General features: G+C 46.0%; 1 protein-coding gene across 2 annotated transcripts in view; it reads right to left on the reverse strand.

Moving 5' to 3' along the window:
- The window catches only part of itfg2 (integrin alpha FG-GAP repeat containing 2), a 355,330-nt gene that overhangs the window by 9,431 nt on the left and 322,753 nt on the right, over nucleotides 1–23,146 (reverse strand). Inside the window, exon 1 of one of the 2 annotated variants that reach the window (XM_070900457.1) lies at nucleotides 6,316–6,394. The exons of the other annotated variant lie outside the window; for it this stretch is intronic. The gene's annotated coding sequence lies outside the window, so the exon portion shown is untranslated. Of the gene's footprint in view, nucleotides 1–6,315; nucleotides 6,395–23,146 lie in introns of those variants that run through there. 2 annotated transcript variants of the gene reach the window in all.

Here is a 23,146-nt window from a genome sequence, read left to right on the forward strand (position 1 = left end):
TTTAACAAAACCTTGTAGCGCATTGGCTCAGATAGCTGCACCATTACACGCTGGTGATTCCTTTACATCAAAGGGTATAATCACACTTAACTTCAATCTACTTAAACTTTAACTGTCACCAAGGTGATGCCCACCATTGATGTATGACCTGCACATCCAGCAGTTTGTCAGCCTTGTAAATAACACCAACGTTCTTTCAGGCAAAGTGATCATTGATGAGCTCCTGACTTAAGGCTCTTGCAGCTATCATGCCACCATGGGCCCTTTCATGCGGTCTACAGGGGGGCGGGGGCATGGCTTCAGTGTCAGCCTGATTGACTGGGCCGATGTCAGCGTCCACCTCCTCGTTCTCCTCTTCCTCTCTCTGGTGAGGTGGACTGTCAGACTCATCAGGCAATTCTTGTCCCCTCCTGATAGCCAAGTTGTGCAGCATGGATCACACCACCATGAATTGAGCTACTTGCTCAGGGTGGTATTGGAGCTCGCCTCCTGAGTGGTCCAGGCATCTAAAGCGCTGCTTCAGCAATGGTTTTCTCCACGATATTACGAGTTGCTCTGTGGCTCTCGTTGTATCGCCTCTCGGCCTCGGTGTCGGTGTCATGCAGAGAAGGTCATCAGCCAGGTGGCAAGGCTATATCCTTTGTCACTAAGCATCCAGCATTGACCTTGTGGCTGATTGTTAAACAAGTCAGATACAGTGCTCTCAAGCAGGGTGTGAGCATCATGGATGCTGCCCGGAAATTGAGCATTCACTGCCAGTATAATTTGCTGGTGGTCGACAACCAGTTGGACATTCAAGGAGTGGAATCCCTTGCGGTTCCTGAAAATCTCAGCATCTGAAAAGGTGCCCGCATCCCGTTGTGCGAACAGCCTATTGCTCCCTGCGCCTTGGGGAAGTTTGCAGTTCTGGAGAATCCTAGAGCCCTCTCACTCTGTGCCTCCCTGGTCATAGAGAAGCTGATCAAGTCCCTCCTGCATGCATACAGGGCTTCAGTGGCCTGTCTAATGCAGCAATGTGTGGCATGCTGAGAAAGTCTGCAAATGTCGGCAGCTGTGGCCTGAAAAGAACCCGAGGCATAGAACGACAGTGCCACGGTGACTTTGACCTCGACGGACAGTGCAGTACTGATGGTGCTGGCAGGCTGCAGATCTGCCTTTATCAGCTGGCATACCTCAGTGATAACCTCCTTGTGGAAGTGCAGTCTCCGAAGGCAGGTGGTGTCGGGCAAGTCAAGGTAAGAATGCTTCTCCTTGTACTTGCGGCGGATGTAACGGCTGTTCCTCTTCATCTGTCTTTCACGTCTTACATTGGGCACATATGCAGTGGAGCGTTCCTTCCGCGCTGTCGAGTCTGCTACATGTATTTGGTCACCAAGAGAGGGTGAGAAAGCTCAGGCCGCATTGCACTAGCTCTCTGTTTTCCACCGATTGGTCACAAACAAGGAATGTCCCGACGAAGACACCTCTTCAATTCTAATCGGTCACTGTATGGTCAAGATGTTTTTACAGATGTTCACATCAACTCCAACGACCTGCAGAGTACATCAGATCTCCGCTGAGATTGAAGCACAGCAGCCTTTTAAAGGATGCGACATGTGGTCTAGAACATGGCGTCCATAATGCTGTGATTAGTTCCGGTTAGTTCCACTTTTTGTGGCCGTTTTTTTGGGCGAGCGATATTGTGCGCAATATGTGTGCGAAGTGGTGAAATTGACGCTGGCCGATCTCATGGCCGCTAGTTTCGGTAAATATGCTCTTTACGACATAAAAAAGTGGGCGGTCGTTAATATTGAATCTCGGCATTAATTCCGTGTGGAAAGTAACGCTGGACGATATTACGGGCGTTGAATTCGCCCATTCTGCTGATTCCGCCCAAAAAAAGTGGGCGGGCGATAATATTTTTTATCGGTGTTAAGCACATGGGGAAAGTAACGCTCGGCGATAAGTTTCCTAAAAATGCCCGCCAGTTTCCATTTTGTACCAAAATGGGCGTTATATGATATTTCAAGGATTCTGCTATTTCCTCTTTTACTTCGCTCAACAGCCTGGGATGCATTTCATCTGGGCCTGGGGACTTATCTACTTTCAAAGCTGCTAACCCTTTAATACCTCCTCTCTCACAATGTTTAGTTCATCCAGAATTTCATACTCCTCCTTGATAGCAGTATCTGCATTGCCCCTTTATAATATTCATACCAACATCTTCCGCCTCCACACAAAGTCTCTAATAGGCCCTACCCTTTCTTTAGTTACCCTCTTGCTCCTAATATATTTATAGAACATCTTTGGGTTTTCTTTAATTTTACTAGCCAAGAATTTTTCATGCTCTCTCTTAGCATTCCTAATATCCTTTTTAATGTTAACTTTTAACTTTCTATATTCCTCCAAAGATTCTATAATATTTAGCCGTTGGTATATGACATAAGTTTCCCTTTTTTCTTTATCCTCCCCTGTAAGTGCCTAGACATCCAGGAGGCTCTAGAATTGTTATTCCCACTCCTTTTTCTTCATGTGTCCTTAAAGTCTTCGGGATTTCCTCCTTGAATGCCTTCCACTGTTCCGACACTGATTTGCCCACAAGTAGCTGTTTCCAGTCCACTGTGGCCAAATCACTCCTCAACTTAGCAAAGTTAGCTTTTCCCCAATTTGGGACTTTTATTCCAGACCTATCCTTGTCCTTATCCATAACTAACTTGAATCTGACTGGTGTCCTTGACTCCATCACCATGCTACCCCTCACCACTTCGGCACAATCCCAGCCTGGCATGAGGTTGAAAAGGCCATCCAACAACTGAAAAACAACAAGACCTCAGGTGCAGATGGAATCCCCGCCGAAGCACTAAAGCATGGCGGAGAAGTACTCTTGGTGCGAATCCATAACCTCGTCTCTCTTATCTGGAATGAGGAGAGCATGCCAGGGGATCTCAAAGATGCTGTAATCATGACCATCTTCAAGAAGGGGGACGTCCGACTGCGGTAATTACAGAGAAATTTCCCTGATGTCTGCCGCAGAGAAAATCATCGCACGAATCCTCCTCAATCGTCTCCTCCCAGTGGCTGAAGAGCTGCTCCCAGAGTCGCAATGCTGATTCCGCCCACTAAGGGGCATAATGGATATGATCTACACCGTGTGACAAATCCAAGAAAAATGTAAGGAGCAGCACCAACCTCTGTACATGGCTTTCTTTGATCTCATAAAAGCCTTCGACTCTGTCAGCCACAAGGGATTATGGAGAGTCCTTCCCAAATTTGGCTGTCCTCAAAAATTTGTCACCATCCTCCACCTGCTTCACAATGACAGACAAGCCGTGATTCTTACCAACAGATCCATCATGGACCCAATACAAGTGCAGACCAAGATCAAGCAATGCTGTGTCATTGCACCAATGCTCTTCTCAAACTTCTTCGCTGCAATGCTTCATCTCACCCTGAACAAGCTCCCCGCTGGAGTGGAGTTAACCTACAGGACAACAGGAAATTGTCCGACGCCTCCAGTCCAGATCCAAGGTTCTTTCAACATCTGTCATTGAATTACAATATGCAGATGACGCTTGCGTTTGTGCATACTTGGAGTCCGAATTCCAAACCATCGTTGACACCTTCACTGAAGCGTACGAGAGTCTGGGCCTCACATTAAACATGAGTAAGACAAAGATCCTCAAACAACCAATCCTCGCCACACAGCTCTGCTTCCTGGTTATCAATATCCATGATGAGACCTTGGACAATGTGGACCACTTCCCATACTTTGGAAACCTATTATCAGCAAGGGCAGGTATCGATGATGAAGTCCAACATCGCCTTCAGTGTACCAGTTCAGCCTTCGGCCTCCTGAGGAAAAGAGTGTTCAAAGACCAGGATCTCAAACCTGGCACCAAGCTCATGGTCTACAGAGCAGTAGTGATACCCGCCCTCCTATATGCTTCAGAGACATGAACTATGTACAGTAGGCATCTCAAAGCACTGGATAAGTACCACCAACGCTGCCTCCGCAAAATCCTGCAAATTCATTGGCACACCAATGCCAGCATTCTCTCTCAGGCCAACATCCCCAGCATCGAGGCATTGACCACGCTCCACCAGCTCCACTGGGCGGGCTACATTGTCCGCATGCCCGATGCTAGACTCCCGAAACGAGCCCTCTACTCCGAGCTACATCACGGCAGGCGAGTCCCAGGAGGGCAGAGAAAACGCTTCAAGGACACCTTCAAAGCCTCTTTGAAAAAATGCAACATCCACACCGACTGTTGGGAAACCTTGGCCCAAGGCCACTCAAAGTGTTGGAGGAGCATCCGAGAAGGCACCGAACACTTCGCTGGGAGCACGCGGTAGCCAAGTACAAACAGCGGAAGGACCGTACGACAAATCATGCACCCCATCCACCTGTCCCTCCAACCACCATCTGCCCCACCTGTGACAGAGACTGTAGATCCTGCACTAGTCTCATCAGTCACCTTAGAATTCATTTTAGTGTGGAAGCAAGTCATCCTCGACTCTGGGGGCACTGGCTAAGAAGAAGAAGACTTCAATTATTTTTGTTGTTGATGCAGAGCCAACCTGCTTCTAACTTTAAAAAATAAATGTAAAGCTAAAGAATCTTGGCTTGATGGTTAACATGTGTTCCTGATTACTCATGCTGTTTAAGAAGATGTCACAATACGGTCATCAGTTTTCTTGTTCCCTCCACTGGGCGGGAGGCTGGTGATGCAAGCCCACCAGGTGTCCAATGGAATCTGTTTTAGGCCTTGCCAGTTCTCATGGTTAGGCTCATTTCCATTATACCAGCAAGCTGCAAGCGCTGAAGTAGCACTCACAAGCAGCTTGCTGGTTGGGGAGGGGGAGGGGCGATAATTCCTAATATATATAAAAATTATACATGCTCCTCCTGGCCCAACAAAAATCCTTTTAAAATCTTCCCTTTGTGACGTTTAAGGGTCACCAACTTGGGCCATTCAACACTTCACACCCATTGGTACATGAAATGGCATCAGGGTCCTACAATCAGCGCGGGACCCTGACTCAAATATTGAAATAAGGCTGTGACCCCAGTCTCAGGTCACTTATGCACACTTTCAGAAGATGTCATAAAACACCTGGTAAAATGTTACACAGAGTTTTATTGAGCCTGGTGAGAATGGAAATCACACAACCTCCAAGTGAAACAAGCCAGATTAATTTGAATGCAATTCAAATTAATTACATTTATGAATGTACTTGTTTGGGAGCAGGAAGTTTCAGGGAATGAGGGTGTGGGACAGGGATTTACATTGGTTCCTCCCACACTGACCAATCTCAGCTTGTTGGGTAATGTGGAGACTTGGTCAGAAGCTTCCTGGGAGGGGGAAAAAATCAGAGGGCCAATGACCATACTGTGTACCTTCTGTCAGATCATTGACATTGACGGAGGTCACAGAGTAGACTGTAAGCAGGCCAGCAAAAGCCCTGGAGCAAGTCAGGGTCAGATGGTGCATGGTGCGCAAATAACCAAGAAGTAAGGTATCGGGGGAACATTTAAATGAGAAGTACTCACACCCAACAACAACAAAAATCACCCCATGCAAACTGATTTGGAGAAAATGGTAAATATCAAAAAAACTAAACTCGAATCCTCGTGGTATATGATTCATTTCCTTGTAATTACCGAATTGTGTATAAATCACAGTCTAGTTGACCTCTTCTTTCATACACAAAAGTATCATTGATTACAAACAAACAGAGAAGCCCACAAAAATAATTCATATTAAAAGAAAATTAATCTTGTAAAATATAATTGATTTGAATGTTTGTCATTGCAGTGGAATCTCGAACCGCAAAAGGAAATGGCAGCTTGGAGCGTTGTGTTTTTTAAACCAGTAATTATTTTAATTTCAGACTGTCCATTCAAATTCTGTAAGCTACTTGATACCACAATGTGCTTGAACAGTTGTTATGGTTTGATAAGTTTGGAAGTAACTTACTGAATTATTCCAGAGACCCTTCTTCTTCTGTTTATTGCAGTGCTTCCCAAGCGACTGTCATATAACAGGAGGTTCGGAAGTTTAATTTCCACCCTATGTCTTTCACCAATCCAACTTGAGGTACAGATTAAACATTGTTGATCATGGTAGCTTCCAGCTGTTGCTAGGTTATGAGCAAGCAATTTAACAGGTTGCCATGGAGGCAAGAGTTATTTACCAAGTTCCTTTAAAAGACTACAGTCTCCATGAAATATAGTATTTCGCAAAACTTTGTTTTGTTGTGCTACTTGTGCATGCTATCATTATGACAAACTATTAAACTCTCCTTGCAAAAAGCTTCAAAATAAATAATACTTACACTATATGGCACCTTATCGTGTTTCCTCAAAGCACACCATACACAGAATTCTTTTGGAACACAGTGGGAGTGATTGCAGTTATATAGGCAAAGATGGCAGCCATTCTGCAATCCCAACGTACCACAAACAGTGGAGATCGAATGACCAATCAATCTGTTTTTAAGTAATACTGGTTGAGAGAAGAATGTTGACTAGGATAGCTCTCTGAGCTTTTTCAATTGGTGCATGAGATTTTAGGAGTCTTTATCATCCACCTGAACCACTGTAACAAGTAGCATTAATGCCTCATTCAAAAGATGACACATCCAACAAACACAATGCAACATTCCTTCAGTACTGCACTGGAGCATCAGGCTTGATTAAGCATACATCTCCTGGTGTGGGCCTTCATTGCACAATCTTCTGACCTAGAGGCAAAAATGCAATCAGCTCAATCAAGTTAAAATTTTAGTTTTGCCAAATACTTTTTTGATAAAGACAGTTGTTCTGTTAAAGGCCTTAGGCCAGGTTACAAGCTAGAAATTCTAATTTCCAAATATTCAGTGCACATGTGAGGAAAGGAGTAGAGATGCAGAATTAGGACAAAACTGTCTTACAAAATAAGACATATCTATACAGATCACCATCACTGTCTGTCTGTTTATGTTAATGGGATGAGTTGTGTTGTGAAAATCCAGCTTGTCTGAACAGCTCTAAACTGCCCTGAATGTAATCAAACATAGCAATAACTTGCTTTTCCTTCTATTAGCCTACAGAGTACCAACACAAGCTAAAATATCCAGCAATCAGCCGTACATCATCGGAACAAGCACTAAAAGAGTAATCAGCTTTGCCTTAATATGGCAATGCTCGATAATAACCTTTATTTGATAGGAGAGCTCCTATAAATTTAACAGCCTTTGGGAAGGAGCAGCTGTGGAATATGCTGATTAAAACACATGATTTTAAAACTTCTGTTGTCACTGAGATTTCAATAAATCAAATGTGTATGTCCAGTTGAACTGATTATAGATCAGTGATAGCCTTTGTCCTTTTGACCAAACAATAGTAACGTGAAATATTGATGACTACAAGTCTGTCAATGATGGTATCAATGGTAGCAGCACGGAGGCTCGACCTGCGTGAGAACACCAGCGGCAGGTTGGGGCCATAAAAGGAGCGACGAGCAGCGGCCTGGGAGCAGCACCGAGGCATACCACCTCAGGGAGCAGCACAAGCTGCGACGGCAGCGAAGAGTGACGTCATCAAGGTCCAGGTCGGTGATTGGAGCGTGGGCAGGTACAGCAGGAGTGGCGATGTCGGGGCGAAGGAGCGACGAGAGACTGTAAAGGGACATGATCGGGGCCCAGGGGAGACGTGAGTTCGGGGCCAGGGGCCCAAGAGCAGCACGGGCCAGCCCACACTGCGATATATGTGCGCGCTAGCTCCGTGCAGCAGAGCAGGTCTTGAGTCATCTTGGGTAATCCTTGCCACTGGACCAAGACCTAGCTCTGTCAAGCCCATGTGATGGCTGGGGTGCAACAGCCACCCCATGTTAAAAAAATCCACACACAAGCATCTTCCACCCTTCAGGCTGTAGTTCAGGACCTGGAATTTTAGGTCCTTCATTGGAATACCTGTGAACTTATCCTTTTTTGGTCTGGAAGTCATCCTCGTTTCAAGAGATCGCCTATGATGATGAGGTAGCAGCAATTTGAAGTGAATTAAGAATATCACACAAGAAGGATATTATGACACAAATTTAACTATTTATTCATGCCTCCTTTCCTAAAGGTGTTAATGGTGGCAGTCTCCCTCTGGTATTTCACCCAAGTACCCATTTTTCATGAGTGAGCCTCCATGGAAACTGTTGGCAAGCTATCAACTTCAGGGTAGCAGTACCATCAAGCACGATTTTCAACCAATGTCCACACACAGACATTTCCAGCATGATTACTAGATAATGATCAGGAGTGGGAACCCTGATTTCCCCCTACCTAACCTAGGGACACTGAGGATAAATGTACCAGCCTTACCACTGCCCCAGCTGGGATCAGTAGAGTGAGCACAGACCAAGAGCCCGAAATTCATCGACGTACCATCCACGACCACCCGCTTATCGCCCATGTACCGCCCAAAAATGTATTTTGGTTAAAAAAACACCTACATATCGCTCGGCGGAATATTCATCATTGACATACCACCAAGCGGTATGCACACCATCCGCCGTGCACGACGGCTGCATACCGCCCAAAAAGTCAGATTTTCATCGCATACCGCCGACATACCACCGGAGCTACATACCATCCTGGAAAAGATGGTTTTACGTGATGGTAAGTGGGCGAGAATGGGCGGAGTGCTCGGAGCCGTCATTTTGGAAATCGGGACCTGTCAGTTAAAGCAGCACCTCTGTATTTCTGAGGTGAACAGTGACTTCACAGTGCAATTTAGAGTGGAAAAGGTATTTTTATTGGTACTGAGTAACTTATTAAGATAGTAGGCATTTTAGTTAGATTTTTTTCATTGAAAAATATTGTGGAGATTTAAAAAGAATGGGGTCTGTACTCTCTCAGCCTGTATTGCTGACTACCTGTCTAATGGAGGAACCAGATGTGAGAAGGTTTATAAATGAACGCTTTGCTTGAATGTGGAGAGCTGCGTTTTGGGACCCAGATGACTGTTACCCAAACTGTTTGACACTGTACAAGAGTGCTTAAATTCAATTCAAACGTTTATGTAAAAATATCAAAAATATACAATTTTAAAACTTAGCAAAACTTATAACTATAAAACAACTGTAACAATTTAACAACTTTAATAACAACTTTAACAAAACTTTAACAACTTTAATAAACTTTTACAAATCAAACTTCAATTATTCAATGAACAAGTACAACAAAAGACCCTTTGCTGTCCTCGACCTCGATCGTGTGCCACACTACCCTTGGGACTATTCCCTCCTTTCTTGCTCCCGCCCTTCCCTTTCCCACTGCCCCTCACGTCAGACCTCCTCGTGGTGGTACCAAGCCAGCGTGCAGCACCGCACCCCGAGTGCTATTTCTGTCGCTGGGGGTCAGACATTGCAGGCGCAATAAATGGGGCCTCAGGAGAAGCTTGTGATGTGGAAGGCATAAGGACATAAGAAATAGGAGCTGGAGTAGACCATACGGCCCCTCGGGCCTGCTATAACATTTAATCCAATCATTAACTCAGGTCTACTTCCCTGCCCGCTCTCCATAAGCCCTTATCGGTTAAGAAACTGTCTATCTCTGTCAAATTTATTCAATGACCCAGCTTCCACAGCTCTCTGAGACAGCGAATTCCACAGATTTACAACCCTCTGAGAGAATAAATTCCTCCTCATCTCAGTTTTAAATGGGCGACACCTTATTCTAAGATTATGACCCCTAGTTCTATTCTCCCCTATCAGTGGAAACATCTTCTCTGCATCCACCTTGTCAAGCCCACTCATAATCTGATACGTTTCGATAAGATCATCTCTCATTCTTCTGAATTCCAATGAGTAGAGGCCCAACCTACTCAACCTTTCCTCATAAGTCAACCCCCTCATCTCCAGAATCAACCTAGTGAACCTTCTCTGAACTGCCTCCAAAGCAAGTATATCCTTTCGTAAATATGGAAACCAAAACTGTACGCAGTATTCTAGGTGTGGCCTCACCAAAACCCTGTATGACTGTAGCAAGACTTCCATTGGCCTTCCTGATCACTTGCTGTACCTGCATACTAACCTTCTGTGTTTCATGCATAAGTACCCCTAGATCCCGCTGTACTGCAGCACTTTTCTCCATTTAAATAATAACTTACTCTTTGATTTTTTTTGCCAAAGTGCATGACCTCACACTTTCCAACATTATACTCCACCTGCCAAATTTTTGCCTGTCTATGTCTTTTTGCAGATGCTTTGTGTCCTCCTCACACTTTGCTTTTCCTCCCATCTTTGTATCGTCAGCAAACTTGGCTATGTTACACTCGATCCCTTCTTCCAAGTCATTCATATAGATTGTAAATAGTTGGGGTCCCAGCACTGATCCCTGCGGCACCCCACTAGTTATTGATTGTCAACCCGAGAATGAACCATTTATCCCGACTCTCTGTTTTCTGTTAGTTAGCCAGTCCTCTATCCATGCTGATATATTACCCCAAACCCTGTGAATTTTTATCTTGTGCAGTAACCTTTTATGTGGCACCTTGTCAAATGCCTTCTGGATGTCCAAATACACCACATCCACTGGTTCCTCTTTATCCACCCTGTTCGTTACATCCTCAAAGAATTCCAGCAAATTTGTCAAACATGATTTCCCCTTCATAAATCCATGCTGACTCTGCCTGACTGAATTATGTTTTTCCAACTGTCCTGCTACTGCTTCTTTAATAATGGACTCCAACATTTTCCCAACCACAGATATTAGGCTAACTGATCTATAGTTTCCTGCTTTTTGTCTGCCTCCTTTTTTAAATAGTGGCGTTACATTTACAGTTTTCCAATCTGCTGGGCCTTCCCCAGAATCCAGGGAATTTTGATAAATTACAACCAATGCATCCACTATCCCTGCCGCTACTTGTCTTAAGACCCTAGGATGCAAGCCATCAGGTCCAGGGGATTTATCCGCCTTTAGTCCCATTATCTTATTGAGTACCACCTCCTTAGTGATTGTGATTGTGTTAGGTTCCTCCCCCCCATAGCCCCTTGATTATCCACTGTTGGGATATTGTTAGTGTCCTCTACCGTAAAGACTGATACAAAATATTTGTTCAGAGTTTCTGCCATCTCCATGTTCCCCCTTACTAATTCCCCGGTCTCGTCCTCGAGTACTTTAGCCACTCTTTTTTCCTTTTTATATATCTATAGAACCTCTTGCTATCTGTTTTTATATTTCATGCTATGGTCTATGTTGTCCTTGAAAAAGAATGCAAAAAGTGAGAATTAGATTTTGTTATCCTGACATGCAGTTAAACCCAGTGTCAGTACAGAACCCATAATGGATTTGATGACAGGTGCACCATGTGAGGTTTCCATGGGGTGAATGCAAGTAAGGATTTGAATGGAGGATACTTCCAGGTGAAGGCAGGGGGTGGGTGGAGGGTTGTTAATGGCATGTTGAAGCTTTTCGAATATTTATGGTAATCTACTGAATCACTTTAACACAATGTGAAGGAAATTAATTGTAAGTGGCAGACATGCTTAGTACAATGATTATCAACAAGAGCAGACATTGACGACAAGATTCAGCACCGCCTCCAGTGCGCCAGTGCAGCCTTCGGCCGCCTGAGGAAAAGTGTGTTTGAAGACCAGGCCCTCAAAACTGCCACCAAGCTCATGGTTTACAGGGCTGTAGTAATAGCTGCCGTCCTGTATGACTCAGAGACATGGACCATGTACAATAAACACCTCAAGTCGCTGGAGAAATACCACCAATCATGTCTCCGCAAGATCCTACAAATCCCCTGGGAGGACAAATGCACCAACATTAGCGTCCTCGACCAGGCCCCAACATCCCCAGCATTGAAGCACTGACCACACTTGATCAGCTCCACTGGGCAGGCCACATTGTTCGCATGCCAGACTCGAGACTCACAAAGCAAGCGCTCGATTCCGAACTCCTTTACGGAAAACGAGCCAAAGGTGGGCAGAGGAAACGTTTGAAGGACACCCTCAAGGCCTCCCCGATAAAGTGCAACATTCCCACTGACACCTGGGAGTCTCTGGCCAAAGACCGTCCTAAGTGGAGGAAGTGCATCCAGGAGGGCGCTGAGTACCTCGAGTCTCATCGCCGAGAGCATGCAGAAATCAAGCGCAGGCAGCGGAAAGAGCGTGCGGCAAACCAGTCCCACCCACCCTCTCCCTCAATGACTATCTGTCCCACCTGTGACAGAGACTGTGGTTCTCATATTGGACTGTTCCGCCGCCTAAGAACTCATTTTAAGAGTGGAAGCAAGTCTTCCTCGATTCCGAGGGACTGCCTATGATGATGAATGGACACTTGGGAGGTGTCATTCGCTTCTCTTAACTGGCTGGCCTGGTTGTGTCATTAGCCTTCTTCTGACATTGCTTCATCAAGTGGGGTGGTGGAGTTGCCACACTGCTCTGGCAATCTCCTGCCATTGCCCCAAGCAGCTGTCCTTGGGGCCCTGCACTCCTCCATGCCAAAGAGTATTGCCCTCCTTTGCCTTACTTCTTGCATCAGTATTTTCATTGCCCTATCAGGGAACTGGGGGCCCTTTGCTTTCCTGCAGATGTGCCAGCCATTCTTCAATTCAAGATCTTCTATCCTGAGCACAAATGGTAATTATGCTGCCTGCCCCTTTAAGCTGCTGCAAACCTTTAAAGTTCAGTGCTTATCATGTCAGTAGGCATTAATCAAGTTTTTTCCTACTTGGCCTCATGGAACCTAATCAGAAAGTCCAGGCCTTTGTGTCATTAAGTGAGCTCCCGCACAATGTAAATGTGTAACGGCTAAGCACATTTTTTTCTAGTCTTATTTGGTATATTGGTGCCAGTATACTAGCCAAGTGAAATGACAGCACTGTTGTTACATGCACCAGTAAATACCAATATTATACTTCTCACAAGTACATATATTAAACATATATAATCGATGTATTATATATTACCAAATGATTACATTTAATAAATGCTTTATACATTACTTGATTGCCAGTTTGGATTACTAAATGTTACAAGATTATATATTACCAAATTATATATTACCTAGTTATATAACCAATTTATAATGTGTAACTAATAGAAAACTGGCATTATGTAACATATTACAAATTAAATTTCAAGTTTATTATGTACCAGTGTATTAAATACCAATTTACTATATATATTAGAAACTTAAAAAGGAGGCATATAAGGTTAGGGCTGACAATACTAAAGAAAATCATGAGGAATATAGAAAATGTAGTGTGAGTTGAAAAGGGACAATTCCTTAAAGAGAATATGTTAAAAGGCCAGCAGATAATATAAAAGTAAATACTAAAGGTCTTTGTAAGCATATAAAAAGTTTTTAAAAAAGGGTACAACTGCTCACGGATGAAGTGGGTGGGTGGGGGGGGGTCTAATTATGGAGGATAAAGGTAAAGCAGAGATACTAGGTAAATATTTTATATTGATTTTTTACAAACGATGTGAGATTGTAGGTGTACTAGAGAAGAATATGGAACAATTGTTGGAAATAATTGTAGCAAATAAAATGGTTCCAAATTAGCAGAACTTAAGATGAAAGATGGATACATCACTGGGCCCTAATGGCATGCACCATAGTCTATTGAAAGTAGTCAGAGAGGAATTAGCAGAGTTTCTGATCACAATTTTTCCATCCTCCTTAATTTTTCCATCCTCCTTAAATATGCAAATTGTGCTGTGGGACTGGAGAGTAGTGCATTTGTTCAAGAAATGAGAGATGGGTAAATTGGGTAACAATAAACCAGTTAATTTAATGTCAGTTGTGGATAAATCTTTAGAATCCATATTTGAGATAAAGTTAGTGAGGATTTAGAGATGCATGGGTTAATCATGGACAGCCAGCATGGATTGTTAAAGGCAAGTTGTGTTTGACAAATTTAGAAAGCTTTTTTGAAGAAGAGACTGACTTGATAGATTGCATATGTCTGGATTAGATTGCATGGAATGGGGAAGAGTTGAAAACGATGTACTCTCGGGGTCCATGTTGGGTCCACTTTTGTTCTCAGTATATATTGATGATTTGAACTTGGGTATAGGGAACACAATCTCAAAATTTACTGACAACTTGAAAGTAGGGGGTTTGGCATACAGTGAGGAGAATTGTAAAATATGTCAGGATATATACAGGTAGCAGATTCAATTTAATGTGGAGAAGTATGAGGTAGTATTTGGGGGGAATGCACTCAGTTTCAGGGGACGGATGAACCAAGAGACCCAAGAGTTCAAATACATATATATATTTTTGTTATTCGTTCATGGAATGTGGGCGTCGCTGGTAAGGCCAGCATTTATTGCCCATCCCTAATTGCCCTGAGAAGGTGGTAGTGAGCCGCCTTCTGGAACCGCTGCAGTCCATGTGGTGAAGGTACGCCACAGTGCTGTTAGGGAGGGAGTTCCAGGATTTTGACCCAACGACGATGAAGGAGCAGCAATATATGTCCAAGTCAGGCTAGTGTCTAGCTTGGAGGGAACGTGGAAGTGGTGGTGTCCCCATGCACATGCTTCGTCCTTCTAGGTGGTAGAGGTCGTGAGTTTGGGAGTTGCTGTCGAAGGAGCCTTTATAATTCCCTGAAAATGTGAATGCAGATCGATAAAGCCATAAAAAAGATTAACAGCAGTTTAAGTTTTCTAAATAGGACACAAGAACAAAGAATTAATGATACAGTTGAAGGACAGAGCCACAGTTAGAGTACTATAAAAACATAAGAATTAGGAGCAGGAGTAGGTTATTCGGCCCCTGAAGCCTGCTCCCCCATTCAATGAGATCTTGGCTGATCTTCTACTTCAACTCCGCTTTCCTGCACTATCCCCATATCCCTTGATTTCCTTAATATCCAAAAATCTATCGATCTCTGTTTTGAATATACTCTCAAAGACTGAGCCTCCATAGACCTCTGGGGTAGAGAATTCCAGAAGTTCACCACCCTCTGACTGATGAACTTTCTCCTCATCTCAGTCCTAAATGTCCGACTCCTTATTCTGAGACTGTGACCCCTGGTTCTGGACTCCTCAGCCAGAAGAAACATCCTCCCTGAATTTACTCTGTCAAGCCCTGTAAGAATTGTGTATGTTTCAATGAGATCACCTCTCATTGTTCTAAATTCTAGAGAATATAGGCCTAATCTACAAAATCTCTCCTCGTAGGAAAATCCTCCCATCCCAGGAATAAGTCTGGTGAATCTTTGTTGCACTCCGTCAATGGCAAGTATATCTTTCCCTGGGTAAGGAGACCAAAACTGTTCGCAATACTCCAGGAATCCGTCTCACTAGGGCCCTATATACTCAAATTTGTCAGTCCTCAAAAAGTTGTCACCATCCTCCGCCTGCTTCACAATGACATGCAAGCCGTGATTCTTACCAATGGATCAACCATAGACCCAATACAAGTGGGGTCAAGCAAGGCTGTGCCACCACACCAATGCTCTTCTCAATCTTCCTCACTGCAATGCTTCATCTCATCTTTAACAAGCTCCCCGCTGGAGTGGTTATCTACAGGTCAAGCGGGAATTGTTCAACCTCCAATGCCTTCCATCCAGATCCAAGGTTGCTTCAACCTCTGTCATTGAATTACAGTATGCAGACAAAGCTTGTGTTTGTGCACACTCGGAGGCCAGACTCCAAACCATTGTTGACACCTTCACTGAAGCGTACGAGAGTCTACGCCTTACATTAAACATCCGTAAGACAAAGGTTCTTTACCAACCTGCCCCCACCACAGAGTACTACTCCCCGATTATCAAGATCCATGGCAAGATCTTGGACAATGTGGACCACTTCCCATACCTTGGGAGCCTACTATCAGCAAGGAAAGACATCGATGATAAAGTCCAACACCTTCTTCAGTGTGCCAGTGCAGCCTTCGGTTGCCTGAGGAAAAGAGTGTTCTAAGACCAGGAACTCAAACTCAGCACCAAGCTCATGGTCTAGAGCAGTAGTGATACCCGCCCTCCTATATGCTTCAGACACATGGACTATGTACAGTAGGCACCTCAAAGCACTGGAGAAGCACCACCAATGCTGCCTCTGCAAAATCCTGCAAATTCATTGGCAGGACAGGTGTACCAACGTTAACATTCTCTCTCAGGCCAACCCTCCCCAGCATCGAGGCATTGACCATGCTCAATCAGCTCCGATGGATGGGCCACATTGTTCGCATGCCCGATACTAGACTCCCAAAAAAAGCAAGCGAGTCCCAGGAGGGTAGAGAAAACGCTTTAAGGAATCCACAAAGCCTCCTTGAAAAAATGTAACGCCCCACCAACTCTTGGGAATTTCTGGCCCAAGACCGCTCAAAGTGGAGGAGAAGCATCCGAGAAGGCGCCGAACACTTCGAGCCTCTTCGTCGGGAGCACGCGGAAGCCAAGCACAAATAGCGGAAGGACCGTATGACACCCCACCCACCCGTCCCTCCAACCAGCATCTGCCCCACATTTGACAGAGACTGTAAATCCCGCATTGGTCTCAACAGTCACCTTAGAACTCATTTAGTGTGGAAGCAAGTCATCCTCGATTCCGGGGGACTGCCTAAGAAGAAGATATAATTGCAGTGAGACATCTTGGCCCTGAAATTGCCCTCCAACCGTATTTTAGCATCCCTTACCACCAAGATGGATGGGGTGTTGTTTAGAGTGAAATTCCGCTTTTTCTGGCCCAAAACAGAGCGGGGTGGTAATGACTGGTGTAACGGGCTGGTTTCAGTGGCGTGGCAGTGGAGTGGTGTTTGGAACGCGAAATTCCGCTCCTAACCAATTGATGCTAACGATGCAGCTGCTCCCTGGCCTTCTTAAAGGACAGGTTATGCAGCTGTGTCTTGACTTCGGTCTGACTTACTTGAGAGGAGATGGTTGCAAGGGGACGTTTGATGAAGGCCAGCTGTGGAAGGAAGGAGAAGGCTACTCTGCCCTGAAAGTGGTGGGAGATCAAATAGGAACGTCTTCACAAATTCCAGGAAGGAGACTGCGGGGGAGATTTCGGGCACCTCCATTCACCAGCGCACCCCCACCCAATGCAGGAAAAGGCTAACTGACTTTATTCGACTGATGAAAGTCAGTACATGTTTCTCTAACTCCTCACATTACATCTGCCAGACTCTCCTTCACCTTAACTTCTTTCTCACCAGCACTATTTAATAGCTGAAGTAGCTGTTGATTGCTAAGGTATGTATGTGTGCACACTCACAATGGAGGATGCCTTGCATCTGAGATTCATAACTGCATGTAATGGACCCACACTTGCACTCATTTCCGAGGCCTCTGGAAACTGCAACTTACCAACCCTCCGTTGCTTTGCAGGTCAAGGTGGCGCATAAGCGTGGCAAGCAACAAGCCACTGGTGGGGGTGAGTCCCAAAATGTCCAGCTCATTGAAATGGAGAGCGTGCAGCAGGTAGTCGGCATGCACGTTGGAATCCCTGTGGCTGGTGGTTGCTCCAATGGCGCTGGGGGAAGCATGGGTAAGTGAAGGCTTTTGTGCAATGCCATCTCTCCCTGACAGTGCAATGGCCTACCTGGCTATTACTTATGCTCATGTGCAAGTTGCTTGCTGCACGATGCTGTGCAGCACCTCACCCTCACTGCACCCCTACTCTCATTTTTGATTGCTGATGAAACCCTGAGTGTCAGTGTTATGTATGTATGTTAATATATGTACTGTAACACTAGACCACTGAATGTACCTTCACCCTGTATACACCATACCTGTACCACCAGAGGGTGCTACTGCTGGAGACCTAAGGGTCACCTGTACACTGCAGGTAACCAAGTATAAAAGGAAGCTCACCTCTTGGTGCCCTCACTCTAGGAGCTGCAATAAAGGACTACGGTCACCACAGTTCAAGTACTATACCCTTACCTTGTGGAGTCGTTATTAGAGTGCTTGCATATTATCTCAACTGGCGACAAGGTTACGAATTTCCATGCGCAATATGTCTAACCTAAGCAACTTCCAACAATTCGCTGATGGGGAAGATTGGGATGCCTTTGTGGAAAGGCTAGAACACTTTTTCATCACGAACGACCTGGCTGGGGACTCACCGACCTCACTGGCGGACAAGCACAGAGCTCGGCAGTTGTGGGCCCAATGTCCACGGCCTCGTCAGGGAGCTGCTAGCCCCAGTGAAGACAACAACCAAGACTTATGCGGAGCTCGTAACTATAATACAAGAACAACTCAAACCTAAAGAGAGCATCCTCACAGACAGACACCGGTTCTACACCCACCGGAGGCCCGAAGGCCAAGAAATTGCCAAGTATGCTGCAGATCTGTGAAGATTGGCTGCACCGTGTGATTTTGGCGATCATCTCACCGAAGCACTAAAGGACATCTTCTTATTGGAATCGGCCACGAGGGCCTCCTCCATAAACTGCTCTCTGCGGACACTACGGTCACCCTGCAGAAGGCAATCAAAGTGAGCCAGGCATTCATGATTTCAGTCTGCGACTCCAAAAGGATGATGACTCACACCCAGGACTCTAACCCGACACTGCAGGTAACCAAGTATAAAAGGGAGCTCACCTCTTGGTGTCCTCACTCTAGGAGTTGCAAGAAAGGACTAAGGTCACTACAGTTCAAGTACTATACTCTTACCTCATGGAGTCGTTATTAGAATGCTTGCATATACCACAGTCAGCATGAGTGACTTGGAGATCCTTATTGCGAGTAGCAGCCAGTCAGGAGGAGACACGACGCCCTGAATGATCTTGGCCACATGTCGGATGAGGGAGATGGAGAGAAAGAGAGCTCTGCCAGCAACACCGTGTCACTGCTTCATACAGTCCCCTGCACCAACTCAGATACTGGGAGTCCATGGTTGGGTACCATAGATTTAGGACAAGGATCCGCACTGGGTGAAGCACGGGGCCTAGCGGGCTGCAGCATGGTGAAGGGCAAAGGGAATCTCGGGTGCCATCTCTCCGGGGGGCGAGTGCGCAGTGGACTCCTGCTGAGGAGGATTCACACGAGCCCATCGATGTTGGAGTTTATGAATAAAGGGTGGAGGCCATGCAATTGCAGCTCTTGGCAGCAATGCAAGGGGTGCCCGAGAGGTTGTCGCAAGTGATGAGGAGCGTGGAGGAGTCTGTGGCCCGCATTGTGGACAGCTCTGCGCACACCATGGGGACCATCATTGCCAGTGTGCAGACAATGTTAGAATCCCAATGTGACCGTGCAGATCCAGCTGCAATGACGCGTCTCTTGGCCACGGTGACAGCTGCCATTGCAATACAGGTGTGAGGGAACAAGCATGGCTGTGCTTCGTTAGACAGGATGGCCGCTGCCCTGGAAGCTCAGAATGTTCTCATGCACTCTGGGTACAGGGCACGGAGCGCCTGACTGCTGTCATCTCTGATGACTTCCAGAGTGTGGCTGCTCTGAGCCGAGACCTGCTACCGCAATTGCTGCCATCCATGGCTTCGCTCCAGCCATTTCCGACTGAAGGCGCACAGGTGGGTGCAGCCTAGTCTGCAGCCGGGGAAGGACCAGAGCTGGTCGAGGGCGTCCGAGAAGGACATCTGTAGCTCCCTCTACAGACACACAGCAGCCTTCCCAAAGCCACGAGGCATACACAGGGGAGACACTGCGGCGTAGTGTAAGGATAGGGCTGTGTAAGAGGAGTAATAAGGATTTGCACAAAGGTGATAAAATAATTATGTGAATGTTTTGGAAACCCATTGTTTGGGTTGTAATAAATCTTTATTTTCTGTTTTGAATTTCTGACAAGGTCTCTCATTTTACTGTGCAGGAATGATGTGTGAGAGGGCTCACAGGTTGGCCCATGGGCATGGCCAGCTGAAGGCTCAGCTGGCCATTCAGTTAAGTGAAACATGCAGCTATGAGACAGCTTTATGCTTCCCTTGCCGGGTCACGATGGCGACACCGCCTCCTGCGTGGCTGCCCACATGCATCCTGCTCCTCCTCCTGCGCCTCCTCCTCCTACTCCACAGGTGCCACTGCTGCCTAGTCTTCCAATGGCTGTGCCCTCATGATGGCCAGGTTGTGGAGCATGAAGCACACTACCACGAATATGGAGACATGCTCAGGCAAGTACTGCAGCACACCCCTGAGCGGTTCAAGAAACGGAATGATGGTCCTGGCCGAGAGACTGTCATTGTATGCGAGCTGCGCAGCAGTTCTAGGGTTGCGCAGAGGAGTCATGAGCCAAGTGCTCAGTGCGTAGCCCTTGTCACTGAGGAGCCAGCCGCAATCTTCATTGGGGCCAGTGAAGAGGCGTGGCACACTGCTCTGGCACAGTATGAAAGAATCGTGGCTGCTGCCAGGGAAACAGGCATCTAGTTGCATAATCTTGTGGTTGTGGTCGCAAACCAGTTGAACACTGAGGGAGAGGAATCCCTTACGGTTTCTGAATTTCTCGGGAGTGTGTTAGGATGCCCTGAGAGCGACATGGGTACAATCAATGGCCCCCTGGACCCTGGGGAAGCCCACAATGCGCAGGAATGCAGCCTGCCGCTCCAATTGCTTGTCTCTGGTCATAGGGAAGATGTACTTGGCCCATCTCCTATACAGAGCTTCTGTGAACTCCCGTCTCGATGTATGGGCTGTAAACTGCGAGATGTTGCAGATGTCCGCAATGACAGCTTGGAAGGACCCAGTCGCATAAAAGTTCAGGGTGATAGTGACCATGGATGCGACGCTCAGGGCTGTCCGCACCCGTGTTTACGGCTCCAAGTCTGCCTGCAGCAGATTGCAGAGTTCCGTCACTATGTCTTTGCGGAATCGTAGTCTGCGCAGGCACTGATCATCATTCAGATCCCTGTATGACAATTGGTGACGGAAGACCCTTTGTTGAAAAGGCCGTACATCCCCATATCTGTGCAGCTATCTTGCTCTCTGATGTGGCTCATTGGCTTCTCCGTGCTGCTATGCTGGCTCCTCCACCTCTGCAGGCTGTTGCTGCCCAGCATCTGCCGCTGCTTCAGGCTGTCTTCTTTCCTGCTGGCCCATTATCCGGTGTGGGGGGTCCGCATACCTCGCTCTCCTCCTTTGGGCATGCCCGTGCTGAGGGCCTTCCTGTGGCATCTCTCTGGCCTTCCCTCTGTCACCATCTCCCTGGCCCTCTCCATGCTGAGCCGCCATAATAGCTGCGGCCCTTGCCCGCTGCCTCTGCAGCCGTTGGACCCGTCGCCACCTTCTCCTGCGTGCCTCAGCGGCATACACAATGTGCAGGAGACATTGGCCGGCCAACACTGCCCCCATTTACATCCCCTCCCCAAGCCCAGCCTCCTCGAAGCAGCCTCCCTATTCTGGATGTGCAGGTGCAGGGGCCTCCAGCACTCGCAAAGAATCATGCACTGTATCCTTGCATTGCTTTGCAAACAACGGAAAAAATTCACAGATACAAAATCAACACAAAACTACACACCTTTAAGGCTCTCGGGCGGTGTGCATAGGAACTATGCACCACCTGAAAAAAACAACTCTTGGCACCGCCAAGCGGTTGGAAGAATTTTATAGTGGAAAGTCGCTTCCGGCCCAGGACCTCAGCGGTGCGCGCAGTGATGATGGCACTTAGGAGTGCTGGCCAGCACCGCCGCTGAACTGGTGGAAAGCAGTGCGGTAATGGTCACCGCTGGAAAACCGTGGAAGGGTAATTGGGAGATCGGCGGCGATTACACAAAAAGTCGCCAGCCATTCCACTCCGCAGTGGCCGCTAATTTGTGGTGCTAACAGGCCTTAAGAAAAGGGGCAATTTCAGCCCCCTTTACTCATACTCAAATTCTCTCATAATAAAGGCCAACATACCATTTGTTTTTTAATTGCTTGCTGTACCTGCATGTTAACTTTCAGTGATTTGTGTACAAGGACACCCAGGTCCCTCTGAACACCAACATTTCCCAATCTCTCACCATTTAAAAAATACTCTGCTTTTCTATTTTTCCTACCAAAGTGGATAACTTCACATTTCTCCACATTATATTCCATTTGTGATGTTCTTGCCCATTCACTTAGCCTGTCCATATCCCCTTGAAGTCTCTTTGCATCCTCCTCACAACTTACATTCCCACCTAGCTTTGTGTCATCAGCAAACTTGGATATATTACATTTGGTCCCCACATTCAAATCATTGCTATTAGGCCACAGTTAGTGTACTATGTGTGATTTGGGGTACCCCAATCATAGAAAGACCATAGTGTACAACATAGATTCACCAGGATGATGCTAGAGATAGAAAACTACAATAATGAGAATAAATTTAAGATTATTTCTACTGGAGTAGAGAAGTCTAAGAGGAAATTTAATAAATGTTTTTAACATTATGAAGGGTTTTGATACAGTGAATAGGGAAAGGATATTTTCTCTGGTTTGGGAGTCATTGATTCATCAATTTAACATTGCCTCTAAAACAGGGAGGAGAGAGATTAGGAATAATTTATTTAAGCAGAGGGTTGTTGGAGCATAGAATGCTCTGCCAATGGGTGTCTTTGAGGCAGAGACAGTTAGATCTTTTCAGGGGATGTTGGTAAGTACTTGCAGTAGAGGAAGATACAGGGCCATGGAGAGTGAGTGTGGTTAGCCTTGGACTGCTCTAGCCCTATCACCTCTTTCTATGCTGGAGACTTCTATGGTTGATTTATGTATTAGTTTGTTATATGATTGCTACTTATTCTACGTTAACATAGCACAGAAGGAGGCCATTCTGCCCATCGTGCCTATGCTGGCTCTTTGGCAGAGCTATCCAATTAGTACCATTCCCCTGCTCTTTCCGCAAAGCTCAGCAAATGTTTTCCCTTCAAGTATTTATCCAATTCCCTTTTGAGTGTTACTATTGAATCTGCTTCCACCTTCTTTTCAGGCAGTATATTCCGGATCACAACTCACTGTGTAAAAAATGTTTCCTCATGTCTCCTCTGGTTCTTCTGCCAATAACCTTAAATCTGTGTCATCTGCTTATCGACCTTTGTGCCACTGGGAACAGTTTTCTTTATTTACTCTATCAAAACCCTTCATAATTTTGAATACTCAGTCAAATCACCTCTTAACCTTCTCTGCTCCAAGGAGAACAACCCCAGCTTCTCCACATAACTGAAGTCTCTCATCCTGGAACCATTCTACTAAATCTCTTCTGCACCCTAAGCCCTTGACATCGCCACTAACGTGTGATGCCCAAAATTGAACACAATACTGTTT

The sequence above is a fragment of the Pristiophorus japonicus genome, chromosome 15, assembly GCF_044704955.1.
Source record: "Pristiophorus japonicus isolate sPriJap1 chromosome 15, sPriJap1.hap1, whole genome shotgun sequence".
NCBI lineage: Eukaryota > Metazoa > Chordata > Chondrichthyes > Pristiophoridae > Pristiophorus > Pristiophorus japonicus.